We start from the raw sequence: 14,526 nt of genomic DNA on the forward strand, positions 1-14,526 counted from the left end.
TCATCGTTTGGATCAAAATGTTCACTTTTAAAATGTACAAGGACTAAACCCAAATTAAGCATAGTATAATATAATCTCACGTAGACATTAATTAGAAAGTGTCAGAACCATCTTTCGAGTGAGCCCGAAATTGGGCTTCGACTTGAAGGAAATATATTAGAGTCACCACCGATCGTTTATTTAAAAATAAAAAGGTTGACCGGATACCTTATTTCTTACCTGATCTGCGTCTTACCAAAGACATGTTGGATTCGAGAGTCAGTTTCAATCAATGAAGGATTAGCACCCTTGAACTGCCCTTTCGGTACTACGTAATTTTCAGTTGTCTTTAATTAAGACAATTGAAAGTTTAAATTGAAAGGTAAAACGGTGATTCAAATTACTTACCTCCGAATGATTTGAAAAGTGTATCCTTTAAAAGTCGAGAATGTGTTAGAGAAAAAAAGGTAAAGAAAACAAATAAGATACAGAAAATATAATAAAGAAAAAATGAAGTAAATAAAATGAGATAAAAAAATGGAGTAAAGATAAAAAGTAAATAAAATAAAAAGTAAAGATAAAGACAATAAATAAATAAATAAATATGAATAAGTAAAACTAAGATAAAGAAAATAAAAAAATAAAATTAATAAAGAGAAGAAAAATAAATAAATAAATAAATAAATAAATAATATAATATAAAGAAAAATAATAATAGTAAAGAAATAATATATATATATATAATATTTTTTTTAAAAAAGAAAAAGAATATATATACACATCATAATGTTAATGAAACAAATAAAATATATGTACATAATAAATATTTAATAACAACCCCATCACTTCACCGAAAGTGGGAGAAATTTTGGTAGATGTGGAAAAAGAGGACCCCCTAGGAAATGATAATTCAAACGTTAGGTTAGTAATATATATATAAGATAATATTTAATAAAAAAATATACATACATACACAAACATTAGGAAAACAAAATAAAAAGAAATAGAAAATATATATAATAGATATAAAAATAAAATAAACAAAAAAATAAAATAAAAGGATTAAAATAAAATAGAAATAAAAAATATATATATACAATAACGTTTAAACAAAATATTAAAATAAAATAATAATAGGAATTAAAACAAAAATAAAATGAACAAATAAAAAATAATAAAATGACTAAATTCAAAATAAAACAAAATTTAAGGTCAATTTTAAGAGTAATTCGGGACTGGATTGGATTAAACGGGGCCAAAATTAAAGCTTTAAATATGGGAGGCCCAAAATTGTAATTTCCCCCTTCATCAAAAACACGCGGATCGTGTATGGGTCGAACCTGGTCACGGGTCGGCTAACAGGTTGGGTATAAATCCCAAACCCTTAAACACTTATTCATTATTTCCATTAAGCCCAAACAGATCAAACTCCCCCACCCTCGTTTTCTTTGTATTGTTCTTGGGGTGTTCTTCATTTGAAGAACACCGACCGCAATTTTCAGAAACCAGTCGGCCACCGCCTCGCCGACCGTCGTTCATCGGCGGTGGTTGGAAAAAAATTATTTTTTAAAAGCTTTTTATTCCCTCAGTTCGAAAATCATAACATTTTTTAAACAGGCATCGGGATGACTATATCTAACAAAGATCATTCGAATGTCCCCCCTCCGGTCATCGGTTGAATGCTTTCACCTTTGTATTGCTTCTTGAATCGTTTACAAGACTTTGGATTTCGACTTTTTCCTCTCGGAAATTTTTTGTATTTGCTCTCTATTTCGTGTAAATCGTGTACAAAAATTCTGTGTTTCGTCCATGTATTGTTGATTACACGCTTTATTTATAAGAAAATAACATGCTATTTTTTGAGAGTTTTCATCCGAGTAAAATGGTTGATGTTCGTTGTCTGTTGCTTTGTGGGTATTTTCCTTGCTCCAGATTACTCGGAGATGGAGGCGTGTTGCCATGAAAATCAGAGGTGCGGGTGAAGAGGTGTCCTCGAAGGACACGTCGTTATGGAGAAAATTTTGAAACCCTAATTTGCTATAAGGTTTAAAACCCGATCGTAGGGATCCAGTGGAGCAGTTCGCCGGTCGCTGGTTCACTGGATCTGGTTTGGGCTTTATCTGGGTCGCGTGTTGAAATCGGGTCGTGGGTTGTTGGGTTGCTGAACTTGTAAACGGGTTGAGTGTAATGGCTTCTGGGATACTGGGTCTGCTGGGCTTGTAGTGTTGATTATTATTGGACTTGTAATGAGTAAACAAAAAAATAATAAATATATATATTTATATGTTAAATATACTATAAAAATATTATAAATGTATAATCGGACGAAATATTGTGTCTACAGCTGCCTCTCTTTGTCCTTTTTCGTGGAATGAAAATTAGGACAAAGACAAAAGGATACAAATTTCGTTCGGTTGAGTTAAAAATTGACTCTGATATTTCAATTAAGAATAACTCACTGTCGATTTGGATGAGTCCTTTGTTGCGAAGTTGAGTCCACAGTAGTTCATAATTTGAATCGGAATGTGGCTTCTCGTTACCAAATTGTAATCAACTTCTGTCTTCTTCTCTGTTTAAAGACCTTGGTTTAAAAACTCAACTAGAAAATAGTTCATTGACTCCACCATGTGGTTGATAGGCCCTTGAGCTAAACGAAATCGAACTTAAAAGTCTTTGTTGACATATAACTTTTCTCGACTTAAGCTATGTTGTTGGAAAATAGTTTCTTGTCACTAAGGCACGGCTAACCCATGTATTCTTCTCGACTTGAAAACCTAGACTGCAACCAGAAAGTAGTGTGATTGATGTGTCATCGAGCTAAATAGAATCAAACTCGACAATTTTGTTGACAAATAACCCTTATTACCTTGAGCTATGTTGTAAATTTGATTTGCCTCTGAATTTAATGTAATCGAACTCGAAGCTCTTTGATGATATAAAACCCTTCTCAACTTGAGTTATGCTGTAAATAATGTGCCTTTGAGCTGAGTGTAATCGAACTCGAAGGTCTTTTGGAAGATAGCTTTTCTTGCATTGAGCTAAGCTGCAAATGATGTACCTTTGAGCTGAGTGTAATCGAACTCGAAGGTCTTTGGAAGATAACCCTTCTTGCCTTGAGTTAAGCTGCAAATAATGTGCCTTTGAGCTAAGTGTAATAGAACTTGAAGGTCTTTGACAGATAACCCTTCTTCCCTTGAGCTATGCTGCAAATGATGTGCCTTTGAGCTAAGTGTAATCGAACTCGAAAGTATTTTGATAACATATAACCCTTTTAGCCTTGAGTTATACTACAAATGATATGCCTTTGAGCTGAGTGTAATCGAACTCGAAGGTCTTTGACAGATAACCCTTTTTGCCTTGAGCTATGCTGCAAATAATGTGCCTTTGAGCTGAGTGTAATTAAACTCGAAGGTATTTGGCAGATAACCCTTCTTGCCTTGAGTTATGCTGCAAATGATATGCCTTTGAGCTGAGTGTAATAGAACTCGAAGGTCTTTTGATGACAAATAACCCTTCTAGCATTGATTTATACTGCAAATGATGTGCCTCTGAGTTGAGTGTAATCAAACTCGAAGGTCTTTTGATGATAAATAACCCTTTTAGCATTGATTTATACTGCAAATGATGTGCCTCTGAGCTGAGTATAATCGAACTCGAAGGTCTTTGGCAGATAACTCTTCTTGCCTTGAGCTAAGCTGCAAATGATGTGTCTTTGAGCTGAGTGTAATCGAACTCGAAGGTATTTTGATGACAGATAACCCTTCTAGCCTTGAGTTATGCTGCAAATGTGCCTCTAAGCTGAGTGTAATCAAACTCGAAGGTCTTTGGCAGATAACCTTCTTGCCTTGAACTATGCTACAAATGATGAGCCGATCATAATTCTCAGGTGGTTCCCCTGAGCGGGTCTGAACCAAGTGATATGATTTTTAGATGACTCCCCTTCATGGGAAAACCCACTGATAAATTCTGTCAGTCAGATATATTCCGTCGTAGAATTGAAATCTGGCTTGAAAATGTTAACTGGAAACCTGCTAATCATTATTGAGTTAAGTTGAACTAGATTCGTTCTGAATTGGCTCTCGAACCCATCTGAAATTGATTCTGGGATCTGTAGATATGTCAAGTTGGTTGAGGTGTAGCTTCTCACTGCTGAGTTAAGCAACCACCATCGATCTTTGTAGATGCTTTTTGAACCGAGTATCTTTCGTCATGAAGTCGAAACTTGACTCTAAAAGCTACAAAACATTACATATATAAAAAACAAATGTGATGCTCTTAAGTATGCCTAAGATGCATGCAATATGATTTGGCTCTATTTTATCTTCTGGATGGAGCCCCATTTTTTATGTCGATCTTGTACTCGGAATCAACCACGCCCTATTTTCTTCTCAAGTTACAGCCTTTCACATTTGAGACTGTCCTGTTTGAAAATGTTTTTCTCATTTCTCTTATTTTAGGAGGGAAATGGATAAAAATTCTGTAAAATATTGCTCCTTAATTCAGGCTCTCAATCGAATCAAATTATAAACATGAGTTCAAAGAAAATCAAAAGAATCAATAGCTCTTTCACGATTTCAGAGTTATAGCTTATTGACAAATATTCAAATGGGTGAGTTGACTTTAGGTTGACCTCCTATTTTCTAAGGTTCTAGCCATAAAAAATGTCATTTTTTGGTCATTGTAACATGTCTTTTTCTTCGCTTGGCATTTTAATTGGATGCGGACAAAATGACGCAACTAACATAATCAATTACTAGACCTTTTATTTCGGTCCTCTGAAATACTCCATTTGTTCAAGTTTCGTAGGCTCCTCTAACAAAGGCAGTGTAAAAATATAGGTCTAAAAAAGAAATTCCTGAGTGCTCGTGTAAAGTTGACTATAACAGGCGTTCCTTAACTCCCTTAGTCTATATTTTACCGAAACTCCTTATTTAATTGGTCATTGTCTGACTAGCTGGATCCATAAAGCCAGGACGTTTAACCAATTGCTCTAGGGGACAGCTCAATATTATTGTATAGATATTACAATCGCCTTTAGCAGGCTAGCTGAATATTATACATAAGGCCAGGGCGTTTAACCAATTGCTCTAGAGGGACAACTCATGCTTTATTGTATATTATAATCACCTTTATCTGGCTAGCTGAATCTTATCCATAAAGCCGGGGCGTTTAACCAATTGCTCTAGAGGGACAACTCAAGCTTTATTATATATATAATCTGGGTATACGGGTCTAATTTCTTAAGTTTGTCAAGAAGAACCTGTTATAGTCTAGGTGTTGTTGAAAGTCAAGAAATCTCATCTTTATAGTTCAATTTCCAAGCAACTAGTCTGAATTAGATTCACCTACTCGATTATTCCATCTGTGAAGATCATTATCATCACTGAACGTCTTAAACAAAAAGTATAGTAATTCTCATATGCAAAAGATACCCCATGTTATCCGTACTTATACCAAGCCTTATGAAGGGAGAAGGCTATATTGGTTATTTACAAGAGAAGGGTACGGTGTTTGAGCGTATCTTCTGGGTAAGGTAAAGTCCTTTGTTTTATTAACTTGTCAAAGATCTGTAACTATGAGTCATTTAAAACACTTTTTAATTCAACTGATATTCAAAGAATTTCAAGTTGTAAATTTGATTCAATGCTCAACATCTTTAAAGTAACATAAATTTATTTAAATTTCCTTACAAAAACTTGAAAAAAATAAAAAAAAAATCAAATTCAAACAAATGCCTCAACTGATTAAAAGATCTTCCTCACTTGGAGGCCCCCAAGTTGTTGAAGTCGATCCAGTTCTGGTTACGCATCTTCTGCACGATTCTATTGAATGCTTAACAGTTCTCAATAGTGTGCTCTCGGACACCGCCGTGATATTCACAATGGGCATTCTCATCATACAACTTGGGGTATGGGGGCTTCAAGGGTTCCACCGGATATGATGATATTGCGTGAGTGTCGAGAAGTTGCTAGTAAAGCTCTTTGTAGGTCATGGGAATATGGTCGAAATGTTCTCTTTCTCTCATAGGTTCTTTGGAATCTGACAGTAGGTGTTAACGTTGTTAATCTCCCCATCACTTTCTTTACAAGAGATTTTTTACTAGCCTCTCCATCCTTTATCTTGTCTTGCTTTATGGACTACTCGATCATTTTTCCAGCCATAACTAAGTCTGAAAAGCTTCCTGATGTGATTGCAACCAGGTGTCTGAAGTATGGAGCCTTCAGGGTCTGTAAAAAAGGCTTTCGGGTCTCTTTCTCATCCAATGATGGATGAACATGCACAGCCAAGTCACTCTATTTTTGTGCGTATTGCCTGAAACTCTTGTTATGTTTTTTTCATGCTTTGTAGCATAACTGTACATCCTAAATCAGGTCAATGACTAAATTACAAATTTTGAAAACTATGTGCTCGATTTTGAAACAAGTTAAAAGTTCAATGACTTAAATAGGAATAATTTGTTATTGGATTGGATGATAATTATGGAAATTTGGAAGGGTATACTAGTAATTTCACAAGAAAGATTTTATTTCCTCATTTATATATGATATAACACGTGGAAATGAAGAGAGACAAGGTTCCAGTTTCTAGAGTTCTCTTCTTCTCCTTTCTTCTTCACGTGTGGAAGCCAAGAGCAAAGGTAAGATTTCTTGTTGGTTGATATTTAGCTGAATTTAAGATTGGGTTATGATCATTAGATGATAGAAAAGCTTAAGGAAGGCTTAAGTTAGTTTTAAACAAAGAATGAAAGAGTTATGAAGGATTAAAGATTTGGAGTTTTTGAATGAAATTTTGGAAAATAGTTGATAAGTAGAATTTGAAGTTAAATTTGACTTGTCAATAGTTGGTGATAGAATTGGATTTAGAACATATAGAAAATTTGGTATGATTCTTGAATGCTATGTGAAGGAGTGGATTTTTAAGTTAAAGAGGTATTGAATGAAAATAAATTGGTTTAAGTAAGTGTATGTAAGTTAAGGATACAAAAAGGGTTGAAATATGAAGTATTTACGATAAAATGATGTAAATGTGATATCTAGGCTAGGGGTATCAGTACCTATTCAACAGGTACCGATACCCTTTCAAACAAAAAAAATCACAGAATGTAATGAGGATATCGATACCCCAGTTAGGTACCGAATACCCTTTTGAACGAAAACTAACAGAATGCAGTAAGAGTACTGATACCTCAAGGGGTGTATCGATACCCCCTAAAGGAAAAAGTGAATTATAGTTTAATAAATTAGTTTAAGTTATTAGCATTGAATTATAAGGTTTAGGCTTCTAATAATCGACTTGGAAATTATATTTATGTAGATATTGAGCCTAAACAAGTTCCGAAACATTTGGCAAGTAAGATCGATCAAGGGAAAGATGAGAGATCGATATTAACTTAGTGAGACCAATGTGAGTGCATCTTATTTTATAGGACTATAAGGAAATTGGACTTGTGATAATTCTATTTTCGATAGTTATTTTATTATGCATGAAGTATTGATTATAAGCATGAGAATGACATAAAATGTATGTATGGTTGATTATATGAACTCATATGTTCTTTTATGTGCTATATAATTTATGTGAGTATAAAGGATAAGTTATATGATAAGATCTAAGTGATATGGGGAAATGAAAAGATATGTCTATGAAGAGTCATAAGAGAACAAACATAAATCATCTGATAATGGGAATATATGATTATGAGATAAAATACGTAAAAATAAGAGAATATAATAAAAGTGAATCTATGAGAAATGATAGAAACTAGGTAATTATGTGGAAAAGTTATATGAATAATAGAAATATCAGTTGGACAAGTACATAGTGGTATAATTAATTATGAAAATTAGTATAATAGAGTTACATGATTTAATGTGAATTGAAGGAAACTAAATAAGATTGAGTTATAGAATGAAAAGAGAATATTGTATCAATTAGGAAACTTGAATATAAAGTGATGACATGAACAAGTAAAATAAGTTAAATAGCAAAGACCTATAGGATAATATGAGAATAGTATACAAATTAGGAGACATTGATAGAAGTGACTATATGAACATGTAAGATAAATTATGTGGGAAAGATTTATAGGCTTAAATGAACTTATAATAAATAAGGTATATGGTAAAGATCTATATAGCCATAGGAAGATGTTATAGGAGCTTTTGATGATAATTTATTAGAAGACTTGCATAGGTGATAAGTTATGTGAAACTGAACTAAGTAAATATATGAAATCAGTATATAAATGATTTGAGATAAGTTATTATATGTACCTGGTGTATGTTATAAGATGTGATCTATGTGATTACCAGAGAAAGGATAATAGCTATATGAGTATATGTACATGTGAATGATATGAAATAAACTACGCGACTAAGTGTGATCTTATGAAATGCGATAATGAGCTATGTGAAAGAATTATGAGATTATGTGCATAAGTGCTTATGTAATAAAGTGAAATCAGTTCCATGATATTGAAGTATGTAAATATAGTATATGTGATATATGTGATGTATGGGAAACATATGAAAACAAGAGATGACAATGATTTACATGTCATATGAACATAAGAGAAATGATATAAGTTATATGATAGATGATATGTGAACGTATTCAAATGACATATGTTATATGATATGAAATGGGTGATTATATGCACATGTGATATATGATAGAAGAAATGATATGATTACATGAATATATGAAGTATAAGAAAAATGCCCATGTTATATGATACGAGAGTTATAGGTATAGTTGGCATGCTAAGAGTCGAGGGTCTACGCGGTCCTTCGGGACATACACAGTATACAGAGGTCCTTCGGGACATACTCACAAGTCCTTCAGGAGAAATTTCATATGCCACTTTGTGGGAATTATACGAGCTGTGGTGACAGCATATGTGCACAACCTCAATGTGCTCGCATATCTTTAGTTCTCACAAGTGTACATGAGCTATCTAAAAGATATTACATGAGTAAATTCTATGTGGTGTTTTGTGTTTGTTTGGTGATATAGATACTGTTTTGGAAGGATTTAAGAATGGGTACATTGATGATTGATTTATAAGATAAAGGAAGTTGTAATGCTTGAGTTTGAACTCGGGTAATTTACATTGTGAATGAGTAAGAATGTGAGTTGAATGAGTCAAATAAATTAATACCGAGTTAGTTTCGACCGGAAAGAGTGTATATGATTGGAAGAACTGTTGTTGACTGACAAGGTTAAGTGATGAAGAATTTAATTAAAAGATTAATGATGATGTAAGGTTAAGCCAACAGAGTATGTCGTAAAATTTATAAATGGTTATGTATTTGATTATGTAAATGTGATGTAGTGAAAGAGATAAGGATTCATATGTTTGAAGGAAGTTAAGGATATGTGTATTGTGATTTGAACAAGGACTTTACAAAGAATAAAAGTTGTTCAAGGAGTGTTGATTATCAAAGTTATGAAGAGGTGATAAAGATCAGTAATCAGAGATGAGCATAAATGTTAGGAATAGAGTATGTGAGCATGAAAGAAAAGATATGATTTCTGTATAAGGAGATTTTGATTTTTAAATTAATAAAGGAATAATGGAATAAGGAAATGAAATGATAAAGTTTAAAGAATCATATATGATAAGGTTATGCTTCTTGGTCAAGCAGACTTAGTCAGAGAAATAAAGAATGATTTATATGTATTAAGGAAGTTTAAGAAGTAGTTAAGTGATGATGGAATAAAAGTTGGTTATTATTGCAAGGCAATTAAAGATTGATAAGGAATTTGACCGATTTATGATTTTGAGTGATAAGAACTGATGCAACTATTATATGATAAGTGATATGATAATGATGTATAAAGGAAAAAGGTAGTTGAAGAACTAAAGGAAGGAAATATTAAGTAAAAGAAACAATATAAGAACATTATAAGATATGTTCGTATTGTGTGTGTAGTGAAAATTCGAGGACGAATTTTCTTTAAAGGATGGGAGATTTGTAACATCCCAAATCAGGGTCAGTGACTAAATTGCAAAATTTGAAAACTATGTGCTCGATTTCGAAACAAGTTAAAATTTCAATGACTTAAACATGAATAATTCCTTATTGGATTGAATGATAATTATGGAAATTTGGAAGGATATACTAGTAATTTCACAAGAAAGATTTTATTTCCTCCTATATATGATATAACACGTGGAAATGAAGAGAGACAAGGTTCCAGTTTCCAGAGTTATCTTCTTCTCCTTTCTTCTTCACGTGTGAAAGCCAAGAACAAAGGTAAGATTTATTGTTGGTTGATATTTAGCTGAATTTAAGACTGGGCTATGATCATTAGATGATAGAAAAGCTTAATGAAGGCTTAAGTTAGTTTTAAAAAAAGAATGAAAGAGTTATGAGAGATTAAAGATTTGGAGTTTTTGAATGAAATTTTGGAAAATAGTTGATAAGTAGAATTTAAAGTTAAATTTGATTTGTCAATAGTTGAATTAAGAGATTTGGAGTGATAGAATTGGATTTAGAAACATATAGAAATTTTGGTATGATTCTTGAATGCTATGTGGAGGAGTGAATTTTTAAGTTAAAGAGGTATTGAATGAAAATAAATTGGTTTAAGTAAGTGTATGTAAGTTAAAGATACAAAAAGGGTTGAAATATGAAGTGTTTGAGATGAAATGATGTAATTTTCGTGCACAAAAATGTGATTTCTGGGCTAGGGGTATCGATACCCATTCAACAGGTATCGATACCCTCTCAAACGAAAAGAATCACAGAATGTAATGAGGGTACCGATACCCCAGTTAGGTACCGATACCCTCTTGAACGAAAACTAACAGAATGCAGTAAGGGTACCGATACCTCAAGGGGTATATCGATACCCCCTAAAGGAAAAAAATAAATTATAGTTCAATAAATTAGTTTAAGTTATTAGCATCGAATTATAAGATTTAGGCTTCTAATAATCATCTTGGAAATTATATTTATATAGAACATTTGGCAAGTAAAATCGATCAAGGGAAAGATAAGAGATCAGTATTATGAGTGCATCTTATTTTATAGGACTATAAGGAAATTGGACTTGTGATAAGTTTATTTATGATAATTATTTTATTATGCATGAAGTGTTGATTATAAGCATGAGAATGACATGAAATGTATTTATGGTTGATTATATGAGCTGATATGTTCTTTTATGTGCTATATAATTTATGTGAGTATAAAGGATAAGTTATATGATAAGATCTACGTGATATGGGGAAATGAAAATATATATGTCTATAAAGAGTCATAAGAGAACAAACATAAATCATCTGATAATGGAAATATATGATTATGAGATAAAATACGTAAAAGTAAGAGAATATAATGAAAGTGAATCTATGAGAAATGATAGAAACTAGGTAATTATGTGGAAAAGTTATATGAATAATAGAAATATCAGTTGGACAAGTACATAGTGGTATAATTAATTATGAGAATTAGTATAATAGAGTTACATGATTTAATGTGAATTGAAGGAAACTAAATAAGATTGAGTTATAGAATGAAATGAGAATATTGTATCAATTAGGAAACTTGAATATAAAGTGATGACATGAACAAATAAGATAAGTTAAATAGCAAAGACCTATAGAACAATTTGAGAATAATATACAAATTAGGAGACATTGATAGAAGTGATTATATGAACATGTAAGATAAATTATGTGGGAAAGATTTATAGGCTTAAATGAACTTATAATAAATAAGGTATATGGTAAAGATCTATATAGCCATAGGAAGATGTTATAGGAGCTTTTGATGATAATTTATTAGAAGACTTGCATAGGTGATAAATTATGTGAAACTGAACTAAGTAAATATATAAAATCAGTATATAAATGATATGAGATAAGTTATTATATGTACCTAGTGTATGTTATAAGATGTGATCTATGTGATTATCGGAGAAAGGATAATAGCTATATGAGTATATGTACATGTGAATGATATGAAATAAACTACGTGACTAAGTGTGATCTTATGAAATGCGATAATGAGCTATATGAAAGAATTATGAGATTATGTGCATAAGTGCTTATGTAATAAAGTGAAATAAGTTCCATGATATTGAAGTATGTAAATATAGTATATGTGATATATGTGATGTATGGGAAACATATGAAAACAAGAGATGACAATGATTTATATGTCATATGAACATAAGAGAAATGATATAAGTTATATGATAGATGATATGTGAACGTATTCAAATGACATATGTTATATGATATGAAATGGATGATTATATGCACATGTGATATGTGATAGAAGAAATGATATGAGTACATGAATATATGAAGTATAAGAAAAATGTCCATGTTATATGATACAAGAGTTATAGGTATAGTTGGCATGCTAAGAGTCGAGGGTCTACACGGTCCTTCGGGACATACACAGTGTATAGAGGTCCTTCGGGACATACTCACAGGTCCTTCGGGACAAATTTTATATTTCACTCAGCGGGAATTATACGAGCTGTGGTGACAGCATGTGTGCACAACCTCAATGTACTCGCATATCTTTAGTTCTCACAAGTGTACATGGGCTATCTAAAAGATATTACATGAGTAAATTCTATGTGGTGTTGTGTGTTTGTTTGGTGATATGATGTGTATGAATGATAAGTATATGATTATACGATAAAAAGAAATTAATGATAATAATAGGAATGAAGATAATTATATGCATGTGTGGATTTGATGTATGAAAGGATATATGTTTGTGTATGATATGATAGTAGTAATTGTTCATGCATGATTATAAGTTAGAGTTTACATTATATGTGTATTCGCCTCACTAAGTCATAGACTTACCGTGTGAATATTTCACACGTAGGTTCCGAAAAGTGAGAAGAGAAGTTAAGAGGAGCAAGACAGGTTAACATCTCCCTTACAAAGTTCATATCAGAAAATCAAAGAGATGATTTATTTGTATTTGGTTATTTTGAATATAGTTGGCATGTACTAATAGAGTTTAGTTGAATATGCTCCGATAAGTTTTATAAAACCATATGTTTTATACAATAGAAATTATTTGGTTTATTGAAAATGTTAAACTGAATTTTATTATATTTTTGTCAAAGTAATGTTTTGAAAAGTCAATGTGACACCTTAGACTCGTATCCGGGTCCGGTACGGGTTGGAGGTATTACAATAACTTGATTTGGCCTCATGTCATTGAGGTGCTTGTATTGTTCCTGAAATGACTTGGCCAGGTCCTTACATGTCTTGATATATGATCGGCTTAGCTGGTTGTACCACCGGATGGCTAAGCCCGACAGAATCTCCTGGAAGCAGTGGATCAAGAGTTGGTCATTTTTTCCATATACTGTCATCTTTCTGCAGAACATGGTGATGTAAGCGGATGGGCAACTATTCCCGTCAAACTTCTCGAATTTCGGGGACTTGAATTTCGGAGGAAAAACTAAGTCTGAGACTAGACTGAGTTATACGGTATCGACTCCATGGTAGTCATGATCTCATTTGATTACCTTCATTTGGTCCTCCAGTTGCTTGATTTTCTCTTCCATCTTCTCTGCTTTGTTCTCTTCTTCCAAATACAATATATGGTAATAACCTGGATTGTTCTCAGGGTTAAATATAATAGTCTGTATCTTTATAGCAAACGAGGTTTTTACCTTTGTAGCGGATAGGTCTCCTTGAAGTTCGAGTAAGATTCCAGGTGTGATAACCACCTACGGGGTAGGTGGCTTAGCTACCCCTTCTGATGAACCTGCCCAAGTGCACTTACTTGATGTAAACTAGTTAACTTGGCCACAATTTGATCGACCAAGGGCTCTTGGCTTTTCATGATTGTATCCAGAGTACTCAGACTGCTCTGGTTTATCTTATCTTCCAACTCTCTCTAGAGCTTCAACGTGTTCTCGATCTGAGTGATTCTTGATTCCATCATCTTCTTTTTCAAGCGGGTGTTATGCGGATGAGGTATGTCCAATGCTTGAGGTGCCGAATCCAATATTTTCCCCCTTTTGATGAGACATTCTTCTATTAGTTAATATGAATGCAAAAAAATGAAAATAACAAAATGCTAAATATGTTTAAATGCATGATGCATGTAATGTTCGAGGCATTGATCCAAAAATGTGTCCGTTATTATAAATAATCCTCATTGGGGTAAGAGACAAAAACATTTTGATGGTATAGATCTCGAATAGCCTCTGACAAGTTGATTCGTCTTCCGTATTTTTTCTATCACCGGTTGAATACCCTGTTGAACCGTTTCGGCTCCTTTGGCTAAACTGTGCAAGTGACGAGCTGTTTTCCCCAAAAAGTCTCGAATGACTGCATCTCCGGCTTTCACTCTCTGTTGAGTCTGTTCCCTAATGAAAATACTATTGGAGGAACTATCCGAAACATGTTTCTTGAATTCGTCAGCAATGGCCTTCTATCACTTTGCCATCTTGTTTCCTTTGAAGGGACATTCCAGGTCCCTTTTCTTGTCTTGCCCCTGCAGTCTTTGCCAACCCGTTTTGGAAAAGTTGACTTTCGACATGCTCGATGTAAAC

The sequence above is a fragment of the Hibiscus syriacus genome, unplaced genomic scaffold (assembly GCF_006381635.1).
Source record: "Hibiscus syriacus cultivar Baekdansim isolate YM2019G1 unplaced genomic scaffold, ASM638163v2 tig00110777_pilon, whole genome shotgun sequence".
Lineage (NCBI taxonomy): Eukaryota > Viridiplantae > Streptophyta > Magnoliopsida > Malvales > Malvaceae > Hibiscus > Hibiscus syriacus.